Source organism: Cibotium barometz, chromosome 19 (genome assembly GCF_041138505.1).
Source record: "Cibotium barometz isolate CiBa-2024 chromosome 19, ASM4113850v1, whole genome shotgun sequence".
NCBI lineage: Eukaryota > Viridiplantae > Streptophyta > Polypodiopsida > Cyatheales > Cibotiaceae > Cibotium > Cibotium barometz.
In genome coordinates, this window is record NC_141064.1 from 24,835,226 (window position 1) to 24,855,817 (window position 20,592).

Sequence of the window (20,592 nt, forward strand, 5' to 3'; positions counted from 1 at the left end):
TCGTAAGCTAGATCACCTACTTTCTTTGGTCCACAATATCTGGGAGATAACTTCTTATTCTTCCCAAGAGATAAAGAACTTCTTTTGGGCCGTACTCGAATGAAGACCAAAACCTTGATATCCAAAACATCGATTCTCACTTCGGAACTCATTGTTCTGAATCCTTAAAACAGGTGGGACTCTTGAGAAGTATTCAGGGAAAAGGTTCTAAACAGAATCTTTCTTTTATTTTAGAGAGAGAATAATTATAAGATCAGAAAGGGAGATTCTTACTCCTGTATACCTCGAAGGCTGGGGAGGAATCTTACATTCTACCCCACTTAAAAAGTGCGAGATGTCCTCATCTCGCAAGGTAGAGGACAACTCTTTTTCTTAACATCCAATTTTATTTTGGGGTTCCTTATATTCTGGTCAACCCAACAGAACACTGGGATAAATATCCCTTATATAGAACTCATCATTAATATTCAGATCGTATCATTCATATCTTTAACATGATAATGGTCCATTAGACCGAAAAATTTCCTTCTGAACATTCCTCCACGGGAATTTCAGTCAAGCAAGTTCTCAATTTGTCATCCCTTAACTTGATCTACTGATCAAGTGTTAATAGTAACAATTTGACAGCACAACCCACTAATCTCATAGTGATTTGCTGAATTCATTATCATCATTCTAGTTATGAATATCATCACTGGGACTCGTCCCATTCATCCTCATTGTGGTTTTGTTCAGATTTTTATATTTCAACTAATTTCAGAAATCATCATTTTTCAATCAGAATTTTCAATCAGAATCCAATTCAATTCATCAATTCTCAAACAGAATTAAAAATCATATCAACCACATTCGAATTCATCATCTGGATAGCATTAACACTTAAAATTTCAAGTCTTAGATTTACTCGTATATACTGTCAGTAAAGAGCTGCAGTATACTCTCGGTATATACGGGTAGTCACGGCCCTTGGAATTATAAGGTAAATACCATCATGTCTAGGCCTCAAGCAAGTCAGGGATTCTATATAATTGCGATACTTCCATCTGAAGACCCAATTACCAATTTACAAATTTTAGTTTGAATATCAAATTGTATGACTTATATCACACAATTACAACCTTTTTGTGTTTCTTGATAAATGTTTGACATATTTGTCTTCTCAGTTGATCTTTATTAACCAAAGGCTCTGATACCAACTGTGAGATCCCAATCTCCACCGCGCAACGGATTCGGGGTACTAGCAGCGGAAGTAGCACTTCATGCGCGGGGCAGGGACCCACACTCGGGGCCTCGCCCACACGGATATCCGGACAAGAGACTAATCCGTCGGTTTGTCCAAAACCGAAACCGAAAAAACTTCCTTTACCCGGAAAGCACGGGCGATTCCACCAGGATAACTCTTTACTCTAACGTAGTCAAGATCATTACTGATCAAACTGATCTGACTGCACCTTTAACGGTACTTGGTCAAATCAAGGAAGAAACTTGCACTTGGATCATTGGGATCAACGCTTTTTTCCCCATCAAGAGGCACAGCCGTTGATTCCTATCCATAGAACAATTTCTATCTGGGATTTACTTCATCTATCGTAATAATAGAAATTAAATCTCGATTTACGGATCCATCAGTCCAGCCTAACCCCATCCGATCCCATGGGTTAGCCAACCGCCCAACCACTGTAGTGATGGGATCCAATTTGGAATTTGGTTAGGTTTTGTCCCGGGTACCAAGGAAAAGAGTTCCAAGGCCCCCTAGCCGGAATTTCATGCAAACATAAAACTAGCCACACCACTTACACACCCAATATGAAAATTGCCTTTTTCTTAGCATCAGCTAACTTTAAAACAATCCTTTAATGAAACCATAGTACCACTGATCACAATCTCCCAATTTATCCAGTTGATTCATAATTTCCCATCATTCCTTCATCAGAGTATCTATGGCATCATTGGCAACTAGAACGCTCACCACCTGTCCACACAGGGGCCGTTTCAATAGTTCCTAGCCCATAATACTCAACAATATAATCACTTATCAAGATGGACTCTCGTTGAAGATCAGCAAGATCAACCAACAGATCCATATAAAAGAGCCATGGACTCATCCGTTGAGGACCAGCAAGGTCAGTCAACCAGATCCATGCCCGGTTCCAGAAAACAACTCTTACTCCTTGTTCCAATATCTTCCTCGACGCACGCGTGGGTATCCTAGGCGACCCAGAGCCCGAGCACCGTATGGTCAGCACCCTCTAGGATCCTTCGCAGGTGACCTAGCGCTTCACTCATAGGCCGCTTCCTTGGTCCCTCATCCACCGTACCGGAAGCTCACCATTTTAATCGAACCGAGGCTGGTCAAGACCTCGGTCGACCTTGCTACGCGAGACGTCCTCCATTGACTCTCCGTCAGCAGTTGCAACTTTATCAGTTAGGTCTCCACGACCTTAATCACAAGACGGTCAAAATGCTTCCCCAGCATTCTTGACATAAAACAGCCATTTACAAACAGCATTTACAAACAGTTTACAAATACAGTTTCTATATTAACTCTCATTTTTCCACATTATCCCTCATTAATCCACATTACTTATTCCACATTCCATGTATATGTGTACTCATCCAATCACCTCCTTTTCCATCTCTTCACTTCAGATTCCTTCACATCACATATCATATATTCACATCCATATCCACATCCATACATCCACATCCACATCCACATTCACATCCATACATCCACATCTACATGCTTATCTCCATTTTCACATCCTCATTTATACATCTACATCCCATATCCACATTCATACATACACATCCATATATCCACATCTACATCCACATACATACATACATCCACATCCACATTCCACATTCACATCTATACATCCACATCTACATTCACATTCACATACATCCACATCCACATTCCCATACATCCACATCTATACATCCACATTCCACATTCACATCTACATTCACATTCACATACATGCATCCACATCTACATGCTTACCTCCATTTTCACATCCTCATTTATACATCCACATCCCATATCCACATTCATACATACACATCCATACATCCACATCTACATCCACATACATACATACATCCACATCCACATTTCACATTCACATCTATACATCCACATCTACATTCACATTCACATACATCCACATCCACATTCCCATACATCCACATCTATACATCCACATTCCACATTCACATCTACATCCACATCTACATCCACATTTACATCTATGCATATACATCTTCATGCATATATCCATTTTCATGTTCATACATCCACACTCCCATCTCCATATCCACACATCCACATACATACATCCATTTTCACATTCCCATTTATATAACCCCATATACTTTCACATCTAATCTTTTACATCACATCCATTCTCGCCCTATCACAACCCATATACATCTTATCCTATCACATACACTTCTTACCTCATCCCCCCATACACATCTTAATTCATCTTATCACATCCTAACTTATTTCATAAGCATCTTATCACCTCTTATCACACCTCTTATCACATCCTATCACTTTCCATACGCATCTTATCAATTCTTATCACATCTCATACACCTCTTATCACATCTTATCACATTTCATATCTTTTTTTTTTTAAAAAAGAGAATTCTTTTATTTGATATAAGATTTCTCTACACATTTATTTATACATAAATTCCATTTAAGGAGACTAACACTTTCGAAATTAAAATCAATCTTTTATGCATCTTCTTATGCATGATTTCAATTTGGTAGGGAATTATACTTTTAGAATAAAAGAATTTCTCTTATGCATCTAAGTTAAGCATAAAATCCATTTATGAGGAAAATCATACTTTTAGTATAAAAAGAATATCTTTTATGCATACCTATATGCATGAAATCCAATATGATAAAAGTAACACTTTTGATATAAAAATTTTTCCTTTATGCATACTTCTATGCATGAAAATTAAAAATGATAAAAGTAACACTTTTGATATAAAAATTTTCCTTTATGCATACTTCTATGCATGAAATTTAAAAATGATAAAAGTAACACTTTTGATATAAAAATTTTCTTTTATGCATACTTTTATGTATGAAATAAAAATGATAAAAGTAACACTTTTGATATAAAAATTTATCCATTATGCATACTTCTATGCATGAAAATAAAAATGGTAAAAATAACACTTTTGATATAAAAATTTATCCTTTATGCATAATATTAAAACACATGGATTGATGCTATTGGTCCATAGGAACCTTAATTGGACCATAGTCTAAAGATTTCTGAAAATCTAGACCCTTAGGCTAAGGTTCTTTATACCTATTTTCAATTAATTCCAATTGCACATTGGAAAATTCTTTTTTGAATTTCTGTTTCAGGGGAACTCATCTGAATTAGAAGAGATATTTTTCTATCCAAAAATATTCAAAATCTGAATATTCTCTCTCTAGAATATTTTTCTCTCTCTAGGCTAAAACAGATAGAAGCAAGGTCTTTATATTTCTGAAGAGGGATTGATTACAAGGAAAGATACTAGACATCAAAAAGGGGGTGGGGGAGGAATCTTACAATTGAAGACTAGCAAGGTCAATCAACCAGATCCATGCCCGATTTTAGAAAACAACTCTTACTCCTCGTTCCAATATCTTCCTTGACGCACGTGTGGGTATCCTAGGCGACCCAGAGCCCGAGCACCGTATGGTCAGCACCCTCTAGGATCCTTTGCAGGCGACCTAGCACTTCACTCATAGGCCGCTTCCTTGGTCCCTCATCCACCGTACCGGAAGCTCACCATTTTAATCGAACCGAGGCTCGTCAAGACCTCGGTCGACTTTGCTACGCGAGACGTCCTCCATTCACTCTCCGTCAGCAGTTGCAACTTTATCAGTTAGGTCTCCACGACCTTAATCACAAGACAGTCAAAATGCTTCCCCAGCATCTTGACATAAAACAGCAATTTACAAACAGCATTTACAAACAGTTTACAAATACAGTTTCTATATTAACTCTCATTTTTCCACATTATCTCTCATTAATCCACATTACTTATTCCACATTCCATTTATATGTGTACTCATCCAATCACATCATTTTCCATCTCTTCACTTCAGATTCCTTCACATCACATGTCATATATTCACATCCATATCCACATCCATACATCCACATCCACATCCACATCCACATTCACATCCATACATCCACATCTACATGCTTACCTCCATTTTCACATCCTCATTTATACATCCACATCCCATATCCACATTCATACATATACATCCATATCCACATCCATACATCCACATCCACATGCATACATCCATTATCACGTCCTCATTCATACATCCACATCCACATACATACATACATCAACATCCACATTCCCATTCACATCTATACATCCACATCTACATCCACATACATGCATACATCCACATCCACATTCCACATCCACATCTACATCCACATTCACATACATCCACATCCACATTCCCATTCACATCTATACATCCACATCTACATCCACATACATACATACATCCACATCCACATTCCACATTCACATCTATACATCCACATCTACATCCACATACATCTACATCCACATTCCCATTCACATCTATACATCCACATTCACATCTATGCATATACATCTTCATGCATACATCCATTTTCACATTCATACATCCACACTCCCATCTCCACATACATACATCCATTTTCACATTCCCATCTCCACATACACACATCCAGTTCCACATTTCCATTCATATAACCCCATATGCCTTCACATCTAATCTTTTACATCACATCCATTCTTGCCTTACGTCATCCCATACACATCTTATCACATCTTAATTCATCTTATCACCTCCTAACTTATTTCATAAGCATCTTATCACCTCTTATCACATCTTATACACCTCTTATCACCTCTTATCACATCTTATCACATCTTATACACATCCCATACACATCTTATCACCTCTTATCACATCTTATACACCTCTTATCACATCCTATCACATCTCATATCTATTTATAGAATACAAGAGAATTATTAATTTGATATAAGATTTCTTTACACATTTATTTATGCATAAATTCTATTTAAGGAGATTAATACTTTCAAAGTAAAAATCAATCTTTTATGCATCTTCCTATGCATAAATTCATTTTAAATAAAAATGACACTTTTGAATTAAAATTCAATCTTTTATGCATCTTCCTATGCATAAATTCAATTTGGATGAGAATGACTCTTTTGAATTAAAAATAAATCTTTTATGCATCTTCTTATGCATAAATTCAATTTGGTAGGAATTACACTTTTAGAATAAAAGAATTTCTCTTATGCATCTAAGTTATGCATAAAATCCATTTATGATAAAAAATCACACTTTTAGTACAAAAAGAATATCTTTTATGCATACCTCTATGCATGAAATCCAATATGATAAAAGTAACACTTTTACAATAAAATAATCAACTTTTATGCATACCTCTATGCATGAAATTCAATTATGATAAAAGTAACACTTTTATGTTAAAATAATAATCTTTTATGCATACCTCTATGCATGAAAATCAATTATGCATAATATAAAAATCAATTTCTCTAGGATTACAATGAATATCTTTCAATTAATCTAGGATGATAATTCCTAGAATATGGTAGGAAGTCCTCTTTTTATGCTTTGAATGAAATTATTTTATGCGTAATTTTTATAAAAATTTTGCCATAGCTCCGCTGCTATGACTGATAAATCTCAATTTTTCTAAAGGATAAAGCTTATCTTTAAGGAAATAATTAGAATGATCCCTAATTGGATCATTAATCCATAATGGATTGAATCATCAATATTCATGAAATACATAAACTAAAAGCATAGAAAAAAGCCATTAATTTGGCCTCAAGCATAGATTAATCTTGGATTAAGGAAAAGCTTTATGAAAAGCTTTATTTGGATTGAGAATGGGTCATGAGTATGACCATTTCTTGAGTGAGAGAGAGAAATTACATAAAAACCATTTGAATTAAGCATAAATGAAAATTTATGTAATTCTTAACTATCATTAATCAATTAACTTCAATAGCATTCATCAATTTATGTAACTCTTCACTACCATTCATCAATTAACTTCAATAGCATTCAAAAACCATTCCAATTAAGCTTCTCAAGCTTGAGAGGGGTTGAGAAGAGAGAAGCATTGAGAAATTATAGAAAAGGTCAAAATTCACCATTTACCTTACAAATTGCTTGATTCTTTATTCATGGTAGAGGCCCCCAACCAATCAATTGGTTAAGTATGTTGATGGAGCCACCAATGGGGATTGAAGAAAGAGGGAAGCTCCAATTTCTTCAACTTGGAGAGAATTTAGAGAATAGTAGAAATTAGCATTATTTCAGCATAACTCTAGTATAGTAAAATTCTTCTATTTTTTTCAAAGGACTCATGTTCTATTTATAGGAGAGGGAAGCTCTAACCAAAGCTAACTGAATTCTAGAATTTTTCAAATTCAGTTTGGTTGAATTTGGACTAGATTTGGACCTAGTTTGGTTACTTTTTGATTCGGTTTGGTTCCATTTTGATTTGGTTTGGTTCAAGAGAGAGGAGAGATAAAAATATCACATTATTTTTGAGTTTAAAACTCATTCAAGAATGTGAAATATGCACCTCCTTTAAAGAACTCCCCTTTCTTACATATGTGTCAAAATGGAATGATTATATCCAAAATATCTCATATTTTTAATATTGCTCATAGTTTTTAACTAATAAACCTTGTACATTTTCAACTCTTCATCTTATGTGAGCATTTACTCATTTTTGGATACCCAAAATATCTCATATTTTGAATATAGCTCATAGTTTTTTACTAATAAACCTTGTACATTTTCAACTCTTCATCTTATGTGAGCATTTACTCATTTTTGGATACCCAAAATATCTCATATTTTCAATATTGCTCCTAGTTTTTTACTAATAAACTTTGTACATAGTCAACTCTTCATCTTATGTGAGTATTGAAGGGACTCCCCTTCCTTACAGATGTGTCAAAATGAAATCATTATACCCAAAATATCTCACATTATTAAAATTACTCATAGTTTCTTATTAATAAAACTTGTACATATTCAACTCTTCACCTTATGTGAGTATTTACTAATTTTTGGGTATCTTCTTTTACAAAATTGGATTTATCTCCTCCCTACACATGGATTGATGCTATTGTCCCATAGGAACCTTAATTGAACCATAATCCAAAAATTTCTGAAAATCTAAACCCTTAGGCTAAGGTCCTTTATACCCATTTCCAATAAATTCCAATTGCACATTGGAAAGTTCTTTTTGAATTTCTGTTTCAAGGGAATTCATTTTAATAAGATGAGATATTTTTCTATCCAAAAATATTAAGAATCTGAATATTCTCTCTCTAGAATATTTTCTCTCTCTATATCAAAATAGGCAAAGACAAGATCTTTTATATTTTTGAAGAGGGGATTGATTACAGGGGAAGATGCTGGACATCTTGAGAGGCTGGGGAGGAATCTTACATTCTCTCCCACTTGAAAAACGCGAGATGCCCTCATCTCGCAAACTGGGGGTAATTTCGTAAGATGCACGAATATGAGACTGAGAGAAAATCTTTAATTAAGATTAACCATCAAGAAAAGTCTCAAAGAGAGCAAGACTCAAGACAAGAACAAAGATTTCAACTTTATTCATTCTTGGAACATATACATTAAAGATAGAAGAACTTTTTACACTTCCATAAGCCCGTCCATCATATGGTCACAAAAGCAGCACTCACAAGCTGCACACGTATAAGGTAATTCATCTATGGGAATAATTCGGCCGGTTATTGCAGCACCTATCTCATTGGTATGAGGTGACCTATTAAAAGGACCTCTGAGAGGCAAGCCAAAAATGGGATAAAGGCATATCTTCTGGTGAGGAAGAAAACATGCTAGTAAGAAGACCCGCTCAGAAAATCCACCATGCCTTGATCTCATCACACAGTAGTATCGGGGACCCAAACCCAAGGCTTTAATAACCATCGCCAAGCAACATTGTTACGAAAGTGCTGTCGCCCCCACGGTGTTACCCTAATTATATCTCGACAGGTTCACCATTTGGTCTGAGCTACAGAAGTTCCCAAGTGAGGGAAAAGTGAGCGCTCATACAGTTCTATAAAATTCTTCTTCACAGACTCACTTGCGTCTTGATGGTGAGAAATCATCATGGATAAAACTAATTCCTGTTGCCAAGCCATGATGAAGATTAAGAAAGAAAGGCGATCGATGGAAGTAAGATTACTGTGAGCGACAAGTAAAAGTTACGACTTATATAAAGGAAGGAGCTAGCGTAACTTAGAAGCCAACGGTATCTTGTCACTGAAGTTTTACCGTCTTTCCATGATTTGGGTTTGGCACATATTTCTATAGAAGGTTCACATGAAATACATTATGAACTTTGAGATGATGAGGTAGAAAAAGCTCATAGGCTAAGTCACCTACTTTCATTGAAATCCGATATGGCCCACAATATCTGGGGGATAACTTCTTATACTTCCTAAGAGATAAAGAACTTCTTTTGGGCCGTACTCGAATGAAGACCAAAACCTTGGTATCCAAAACACCAATTTTTACTTCTGAACTCAGAATCCTTAAAACAAGTGGGACTCCTGAGAAGTATTCTAGGGAAAGTGTCTTCCCTTTTTAAATAGAATCTTTCTTTTATTTTAGAGAGGGAATAATTATAAGGTCAGAAAGGGAGATTCTTACTCCTGTATACCTCGAAGGCTGGGGGAGAAATCTTACATTAATGGTTGAATTTGGACTAGATTTGGACCTAGTTTGGTTACTTTTTGATTCGGTTTGGTTCCATTTTGATTTGGTTTGGTTCAAGAGAGAGGAGAGATAAAAATATCACATTATTTTTGAGTTTAAAACTCATTCAAGCATGTGAAATATGCACCTCCTTTAAAGAACTCCCCTTCCTTACATATGTGTCAAAATGGAATGATTATATCCAAAATATCTCATATTTTTAATATTGCTCATAGTTTTTAACTAATAAACCTTGTACATTTTCAACTCTTCATCTTATGTGAGCATTTACTCATTTTTGGATACCCAAAATATCTCATATTTTGAATATAGCTCATAGTTTTTTACTAATAAACCTTGTACATTTTCAACTCTTCATCTTATGTGAGCATTTACTCATTTTTCGATACCCAAAATATCTCATATTTTTAATATTGCTCCTAGTTTTTTACTAATAAACTTTGTACATAGTCAATTCTTCATCTTATGTGAGTATTGAAGGGACTCCCTTTCCTTACAGATGTGTCAAAATGAAATCATTATACCCAAAATATCTCACATTATTAAAATTACTCATAGTGTCTTATTAATAAACCTTGTACATATTCAACTCTTCACCTTATGTGAGCATTTACTCATTTTTGGGTATCTTCTTTTATAAAATTGGATTTATCTCCTCCCTACACATGGATTGATGCTATTGGCCCATAGGAACCTTAATTGGACCATAATCCAAAAATTTCTGAAAATCTAAACCCTTAGGCTAAGGTCCTTTATACCCATTTCCAATAAATTTCAATTGCACATTGGAAAGTTCTTTTTGAATTTCTGTTTCAAGGGAATTCATTTTAATAAGATGAGATATTTTTCTATCCAAAAATATTAAAAATCTGAATATTCTCTCTCTAGAATATTTTCTCTCTCTATGTCAAAATAGGCAGAGACAAGATCTTTTATATTTCTGAAGAGGGGATTGATTACAGGGGAAGATGCTGGACATCTTGAGAGGCTGGGAGGAATCTTACATTCTCTCCCACTTGAAAAACGCGAGATGCCCTCATCTCGCAAACTGGGGGTAATTTCGCAAGATGCACGAATATGAGACTGAGAGAAAATTTTTAATTAAGATTAACCACCAAGAAAAGTCTCAAAGAGAGCAAGACTCAAGACGAGAACAAAGATTTCAACTTTATTCATTCTTGGAACATATACAGTAAAGATAGAAGAACTTTTTACACTTCCATAAGCTCGTCCATCATATGGTCACAAAAGCAGCACTCACAAGCTGCACACGTATAAGGTAATTCATCTATGGGAATAATTCGGCCGGTTATTGCAGCACCTATCTCATTGGTATGAGGTGACCTATTAAAAGGACCTCTGAGAGGCAAGCCAGAAACGGGATAAAGGCATATCTTCTGGTGAGGAAGAAAACATGCTAGTAAGAAGACCCGCTCAGAAAATCCACCATGCCTTGATCTCATCACACAGTAGTATCGGGGACCCAAACCCAAGGCTTTAATAACCATCGCCAAGCAACATTGTTACGAAAGTGCTGTCGCCCCCACGGTGTTACCCTAATTATATCTCGACAGGTTCGCCATTTGGTCTGAGCTACAGAAGTTCCCAAGTGAGGAAAAAGTGAGCGCTCATACAGTTCTATAAAATTCTTCTTCACAGACTCACTTGCGTCTTGAAGGTGAGAAATCATCATGGATAAAACTAATTCCTGTTGCCAAGCCATGATGGAGATTAAGAAAGAAAGGCGATCGATGGAAGTAAGATTACTGTGAGCGACAAGTAAAAGTTACAACTTATATAAAGGAAGGAGCTAGCGTAACTTAGAAGCCAACGGTATCTTGTCACTGAAGTTTTACCGTCTTTCCATGATTTGGGTTTGGCACATATTTCTATAGAAGGTTCACATGAAATACATTATGAACTTTGAGATGATGAGGTAGAAAAAGCTCATAGGCTAAGTCACCTACTTTCATTGAAATCCGATATGGCCCACAATATCTGGGGGATAACTTCTTATACTTCCTAAGAGATAAAAAACTTCTTTTGGGCCGTACTCGAATGAAGACCAAAACCTTGGTATCCAAAACACCGATTTTTACTTCTGAACTCAGAATCCTTAAAACAGGTGGGACTCCTGAGAAGTATTCTAGGAAAAGTGTCTTCCCTTTTTAAACAGAATCTTTCTTTTATTTTAGAGAGGGAATAATTATAAGGTCAGAAAGGGAGATTCTTACTCTTGTATACCTCGAAGGCTGGGGGAGAAATCTTACATTAATGGTTGAATTTGGACTAGATTTGGACCTAGTTTGGTTACTTTTTGATTCGGTTTGGTTCCATTTTGATTTGGTTTGGTTCAAGAGAGAGGAGAGATAAAAGTATGACATTATTTTTGAGTTTAAAACTCATTCAAGCATGTGAAATATGCACCTCCTTTAAAGAACTCCCCTTCCTTACATATGTGTCAAAATGGAATGATTATACCCAAAATATCTCATATTTTTAATATTGCTCATAGTTTTTAACTAATAAACCTTGTACATTTTCAACTCTTCATCTTATGTGAGCATTTACTCATTTTTGGATACCCAAAATATCTCATATTTTTAATATAGCTCATAGTTTTTTTACTAATAAACCTTGTACATTTTCAACTCTTCATCTTATGTGAGCATTTACTCATTTTTGGATACCCAAAATATCTCATATTTTTAATATTGCTCCTAGTTTTTTACTAATAAACTTTGTACATAGTCAATTCTTCATCTTATGTGAGTATTGAAGGGACTCCCCTTCCTTACAGATGTGTCAAAATGAAATCATTATACCCAAAATATCTCACATTATTAAAATTACTCATAGTGTCTTATTAATAAACCTTGTACATATTCAACTCTTCACCTTATGTGAGCATTTACTCATTTTTGGGTATCTTCTTTTACAAAATTGGATTTATCTCCTCCCTACACATGGATTGATGCTATTGGCCCATAGGAACCTTAATTGGACCATAATCCAAAAATTTCTGAAAATCTAAACCCTTAGGCTAAGGTCCTTTATACCCATTTCCAATAAATTTCAATTGCACATTGGAAAGTTCTTTTTGAATTTCTGTTTCAAGGGAATTCATTTTAATAAGATGAGATATTTTCTATCCAAAAATATTAAAAATCTGAATATTCTCTCTCTAGAATATTTTCTCTCTCTATGTCAAAATAGGCAGAGATAAGATCTTTTATATTTCTGAAGAGGGGATTGATTACAGGGGAAGATGCTGGACATCTTGAGAGGCTGGGGAGGAATCTTACATTCTCTCCCACTTGAAAAACGCAAGATGCCCTCATCTCGCAAACTGGGGGTAATTTCGCAAGATGCACGAATATGAGACTGAGAGAAAATTTTTAATTAAGATTAACCACCAAGAAAAGTCTCAAAGAGAGCAAGACTCAAGACGAGAACAAAGATTTCAACTTTATTCATTCTTGGAACATATACAGTAAAGATAGAAGAACTTTTTACACTTCCATAAGCTCGTCCATCATATGGTCACAAAAGCAGCACTCACAAGCTGCACACGTATAAGGTAATTCATCTATGGCAATAATTCGGCCGGTTATTGCAGCACCTATCTCATTGGTATGAGGTGACCTATTAAAAGGACCTCTGAGAGGCAAGCCAGAAACGGGATAAAGGCATATCTTCTGGTGAGGAAGAAAACATGCTAGTAAGAAGACCCGCTCAGAAAATCCACCATGCCTTGATCTCATCACACAGTAGTATCGGGGACCCAAACCCAAGGCTTTAATAACCATCGCCAAGCAACATTGTTACGAAAGTGCTGTCGCCCCCACGGTGTTACCCTAATTATATCTCGACAGGTTCGCCATTTGGTCTGAGCTACAGAAGTTCCCAACTGAGGAAAAAGTGAGCGCTCATACAGTTCTATAAAATTCTTCTTCACAGACTCACTTGCATCTTGAAGGTGAGAAATCATCATGGATAAAACTAATTCCTGTTGCCAAGCCATGATGGAGATTAAGAAAGAAAGGCGATCGATGGAAGTAAGATTACTGTGAGCGACAAGTAAAAGTTACAACTTATATAAAGGAAGGAGCTAGCGTAACTTAGAAGCCAACGGTATCTTGTCACTGAAGTTTTACCGTCTTTCCATGATTTGGGTTTGGCACATATTTCTATAGAAGGTTCACATGAAATACATTATGAACTTTGAGATGATGAGGTAGAAAAAGCTCATAGGCTAAGTCACCTACTTTCATTGAAATCCGATATGGCCCACAATATCTGGGGGATAACTTCTTATACTTCCTAAGAGATAAAAAACTTCTTTTGGGCCGTACTCGAATGAAGACCAAAACCTTGGTATCCAAAACACCGATTTTTACTTCTGAACTCAGAATCCTTAAAACAGGTGGGACTCCTGAGAAGTATTCTAGGGAAAGTGTCTTCCCTTTTTAAACAGAATCTTTCTTTTATTTTAGAGAGGGAATAATTATAAGGTCAGAAAGGGAGATTCTTACTCTTGTATACCTCGAAGGCTGGGGGAGAAATCTTACATTAATGGTTGAATTTGGACTAGATTTGGACCTAGTTTGGTTACTTTTTGATTCGGTTTGGTTCCATTTTGATTTGGTTTGGTTCAAGAGAGAGGAGAGATAAAAGTATGACATTATTTTTGAGTTTAAAACTCATTCAAGCATGTGAAATATGCACCTCCTTTAAAGAACTCCCCTTCCTTACATATGTGTCAAAATGGAATGATTATACCCAAAATATCTCATATTTTTAATATTGCTCATAGTTTTTAACTAATAAACCTTGTACATTTTCAACTCTTCATCTTATGTGAGCATTTACTCATTTTTGGATACCCAAAATATCTCATATTTTTAATATAGCTCATAGTTTTTTACTAATAAACCTTGTACATTTTCAACTCTTCATCTTATGTGAGCATTTACTCATTTTTGGATACCCAAAATATCTCATATTTTTAATATTGCTCCTAGTTTTTTATTAATAAACTTTGTACATAGTCAATTCTTCATCTTATGTGAGTATTGAAGGGACTCCCCTTCCTTACAGATGTGTCAAAATGAAATCATTATACCCAAAATATCTCACATTATTAAAATTACTCATAGTGTCTTATTAATAAACCTTGTACATATTCAACTCTTCACCTTATGTGAGCATTTACTCATTTTTGGGTATCTTCTTTTACAAAATTGGATTTATCTCCTCCCTACACATGGATTGATGCTATTGGCCCATAGGAACCTTAATTGGACCATAATCCAAAAATTTCTAAAAATCTAAACCCTTAGGCTAAGGTCCTTTATACCCATTTCCAATAAATTTCAATTGCACATTGGAAAGTTCTTTTTGAATTTCTGTTTCAAGGGAATTCATTTTAATAAGATGAGATATTTTTCTATCCAAAAATATTAAAAATCTAAATATTCTCTCTCTAGAATATTTTCTCTCTCTATGTCAAAATAGGCAGAGATAAGATCTTTTATATTTCTGAAGAGGGGATTGATTACAGGGGAAGATGCTGGACATCTTGAGAGGCTGGGGAGGAATCTTACATTCTCTCCCACTTGAAAAACGCGAGATGCCCTCATCTCGCAAACTGGGGGTAATTTCGCAAGATGCACGAATATGAGACTGAGAGAAAATTTTTAATTAAGATTAACCACCAAGAAAAGTCTCAAAGAGAGCAAGACTCAAGACGAGAACAAAGATTTCAACTTTATTCATTCTTGGAACATATACAGTAAAGATAGAAGAACTTTTTACACTTCCATAAGCTCGTCCATCATATGGTCACAAAAGCAGCACTCACAAGCTGCACACGTATAAGGTAATTCATCTATGGGAATAATTCGGCCGGTTATTGCAGCACCTATCTCATTGGTATGAGGTGACCTATTAAAAGGACCTCTGAGAGGCAAGCCAGAAACGGGATAAAGGCATATCTTCTGGTGAGGAAGAAAACATGCTAGTAAGAAGACCCGCTCAGAAAATCCACCATGCCTTGATCTCATCACACAGTAGTATCGGGGACCCAAACCCAAGGCTTTAATAACCATCGCCAAGCAACATTGTTACGAAAGTGCTGTCGCCCCCACGGTGTTACCCTAATTATATCTCGACAGGTTCGCCATTTGGTCTGAGCTACAGAAGTTCCCAAGTGAGGGAAAAGTGAGCGCTCATACAGTTCTATAAAATTCTTCTTCACAGACTCACTTGCGTCTTGAAGGTGAGAAATCATCATGGATAAAACTAATTCCTGTTGCCAAGCCATGAAGGAGATTAAGAAAGAAAGGCGATCGATGGAAGTAAGATTATTGTGAGCGACAAGTAAAAGTTACGACTTATATAAAGGAAGGAGCTAGCGTAACTTAGAAGCCAATGGTATCTTGTCTCACTGAAGTTTTACCGTCTTTCCATGATTTGGGTTTGGCACATATTTCTATAGAAGGTTCACATGAAATACATTATGAACTTTGAGATGATGAGGTAGAAAAAGCTCATAGGCTAAGTCACCTACTTTCATTGAAATCCGATATGGCCCACAATATCTGGGGAATAACTTCTTATACTTTCTAAGAGATAAAGAACTTCTTTGGGCCGTACTCAAATGAAGACCAAAACCTTGGTATCCCAAACATTGATTTTTACTTCTGAACTCATTGTTCTGAATCCTTAAAACAGGTGGGACTCCTGAGAAGTATTCTAGGGAAAGTGTCTTCCCTTTTTAAACAGAATCTTTCTTTTATTTTAGAGAGGGAATAATTATAAGGTCAGAAAGGGAGATTCTTACTCCTGTATACCTCAAAGGCTGGGGGAGAAATCTTACATTCTACCCCACTTAAAAAGTGTGAGATGTCCTCATCTCGCAAAGTATCTAGAGGACAACTCTTTTTCTTAAGATCCAATTTATTCTGGGGTTCCTTATATTCTGGTCAACCCAACAGAATACGGGGATAATTATCCCTTAAATAGAACTCATCATTAAATAACAATTCATTCAAATCATATCATTCATATCTTTAACACGACAATGGTCCATTAGACCGAAAACATTTCTTTATGAACATTCCTCCACGGAAATTTCAGACAAGTTCTCAATTTGTTATCCCTTAACTTGATCTACCGGTCAAGTGTTAACAGTAGCACTTTGACAGCACAATCCACTAATCTCATAGTGATTTGCTGAAATCATTATCATCATTCCAGTTATGAATATCATCTCACAGGGACTCATCCCATTCATCCTCATTGAGGTTTCGCTCAACTTATTACATTTCAACCAAATTTTAGGGATCATCATTTTTCAATCAGAATCCAAATCAATTCATCAATTCTCAAACAGAATTAAAAATCATATCAACCACATTCGAAATCATCCTCTGAATAGCATTAACGCTTATAATTTCAAGTCTTCGATTTACTCATATATACTGTCAGTAAAGAGCTGCAGTTATACTCTCGGTATATACGGGTAGTCATAATACTTGGAACTATAAGGTAAATACCATCATGTCTAGGCCTCAAGCAAGTCAGGGATTCTATATAATTGCGGTACTTCCATCTGAAGACCCAATTACCAAATTATGAAATTCAGTTTGAATATTAAATTGTATGAATTATATCACACAATTACAATCTTTTTGTGCTTCTTGATAAATTTTTGATATATTTGGCTTCTCAGTTAATCTTTATTAGCCAATTGGCTCTCATACCAACTATGAGATCCCTGTCCCCACCGCGCAACGAATTCGGGGTACTAGCAGCGGAAGTAGCATTTCATGCGGCGGGGCAGGGACCCACACTCGGGGCCTCGTCCACGGATATCCGGACAAGAGACTAATCCGTCGGTTTTTCCAAAATCGAACCCGGAAAAACTTCCCTTACCCGGAAAGCACGGGCGATTCCACCAGGATAACTTTTTACTCTAATGTAGTCAAGATCATTACTGATCACACTGATCCAACTGCACCTATAAAGATACTCGGTTGGATCAAGGAAGAAACTTGCACTTGGATCATTGGAATCAACGCTTTTTCCCCATCAAGAGGCACAGCCGTTGATTCCTATCCATAGAACAATTACTATCCGGGATTTACTTTATCTATCGTAATAATAGAAATTGAGTCTCGATTTACGGATCCATCAGTCCAGCATAACCCCATCCGATCCCATGGGTTGCTCCTAAGTCATCCACTCAAATGCTAGATAATGAAAAATCACAAAGTCCAGCGGCGGCAGCAAAACCATCTTTGATTGTTCTAACGCTTCAACGCCAAGAGTGGAAACATGCAGGAGGGTGGTCTCTAAAGCTCCGCTTACTATGCCAAAAAACACATACAAATGGGTCCTAAAAGCTTCGTTAATAGCTACTTCCCCTGCTCAATCTCGTTCAGCCACCAAGAAGCCTCGTAAAAGGAAAGCAGCTACCCACCTGAGAAAGGGCAATGTAACATCGCGATGGATCCCTAAAAAATTATTAGTAGCCCAAGGGTACTATGAGGGGAATGACCAGATTTGGGTCCCTAAACATAAGCTGAATCCCTCTACATCACTTGTAAAACCTTGCAAACCAATTGTTGCCACCCCAATGACAATTCAAGACCGTGGTAAGGAAAAGGTAACAGAGTGCTCCGCACCACTTCTTCCAGAGTTAGTTTGGATTCCCAAACGATATAGATCATTACCACCTAGCTTAGGAAGGGGGGAGCCACATGAAGCTTCTAGCTCCTCATGCCAGGCACACACTCATATAGAAGTTTCTACATGCTCTACACCTACTCTTGTCAACACCCAACAAAAAACCGATGAGTCTATGTCTCCCCTTGTAATAGTATTGTCGGGAACTATTTCCTCCATTCGTCAATGGGAGCGTACACTACCATCTCTACAATTGGATGTGGCCACAAGGGTCATAAAAAGCTATCTGCCCACATCACAACCTATGACCCACTGGACAAATTGGTTCCAAGAGGCTGCAACATCATTGCAAATAATATGATCTACCCAAGGAAAGGGGGAGCATTTACTCACACTCGACATTCTAATGCTTCCTCCTTAACCTTCTCCCTTGACCATGTAATTGCCAAATTGAAGGGGATGTATATATATAGCTTCATACATTAAAAAAAAAAACAAAGAAAAGAAAAACAAAAAATTATAGTAAAAAGAGCAAGAGCACAAAAAGAGGAGAAATATCCAAATACAATCAAGAGCTAGATTGACCTGTCTCATAAACCTACTGATGCTATATCTGTGTTTGCAGATATGGCCAATGCACGATCATCATACACTTCATCGGATACCACTGTTCACTCCGCCCCATTAAGGTATTGCTATACATGCAAAAAAGAGACTGATGATGGAAAAGATTCTCCTTATATGGATGTCCTACAGGGTATGACTGAGTCGGATAACGTGGATTGGGTACACCTAGTGGCAACCATAAACACATGGGGAAATAGAGGCACAATTTAGATCTCCTAAGGGGCAAGATATGCCACTGTTACGGCCAATAAACATGATAGGTGTTATGCACTTGACTCCGGATGGCAAGAAAGTGGCAAACTCAACTAACAGTAGTGAAGACTCTGACCAATGCAACTCTGAGTATGAATCTCAAGAAGAAACTGACTCTGAGCCTGATGGAGGGGATGAATCAAATATTCACCCAAATGTGGAAACAAGGTGCTCAAGGCCTAGGACAGTGACCTCCTGCAGTTCATCCGAAAGTGAGGGGGACACAAGTGAAGATCGACCAAGTGAGTCCGAATCAGATAGAAACAAAAATCAAAAACTTGGTAAGAAGAAAACGAGACATAAGCGCCAACGCTATCGAGCTAATGTACGAACTGCAATAAACAAGGAGAGATCCACTACAGAATGGCTTAGTTATGTAGGAGCTATTGACGCTCATCGAAAGATAGCGGATAATTGGGGATAATACCTCCAAAGTGTCATGTGGTGTATTCCGCAACCTCATGACGTCGCCCAATTAGAAATCGAAGAGAAGCCAAAACTAAGTTGTACTGCAAGAAGGCGGCAAAACCAAGAGTTAGCTCAGCAACAAAAGGTGTAAGATCCCTATTCCCACCGAGCAACGGATTCAGGGTACTGGCAGCGGAAGTAATGCTTCTCGCGCGGGACAGGGGTCCCACACTCGGGGCCTCGCCCACGGATATCCGGATAAGAGACTAATCCGTCGGTTGTTCCAAAACCGAACCCGGAAAAACTTCCTCTACCGGAAAGCACGGGCGATTCCACCAGGATAACTTTTTACTCTAACGTAGTCAAGATCATTTCTGATCGAGATGATCCGATTACATCTATAAGATACTTAGTTAGTTCAAGGAAGAAACTTGCACTTGGATCATTGGGATCAACGCTTTTTTCCCCATTCAAGAGGCACAGCCGTTGATTCCTATCCATAGAACAGTTTCTGTCCGGGATTTATTTTTTTTTTCTATCGTAAAAACAAAAGTTTGAGTCTCGATTTACGGATCCATCAGTCCAGCCTAACCCCATCCAATCCCATGGGTTAGCCAACCGCCCAACCACTGTAGTGATGGGATCCAATTAAAAATTTGGTTAGGTTTTGTCCCGGGTACCAAGGAAAAGAGTTCCAAGACCCCCTAGCCGGATGTTCATGCAAAATAAAACTAGTC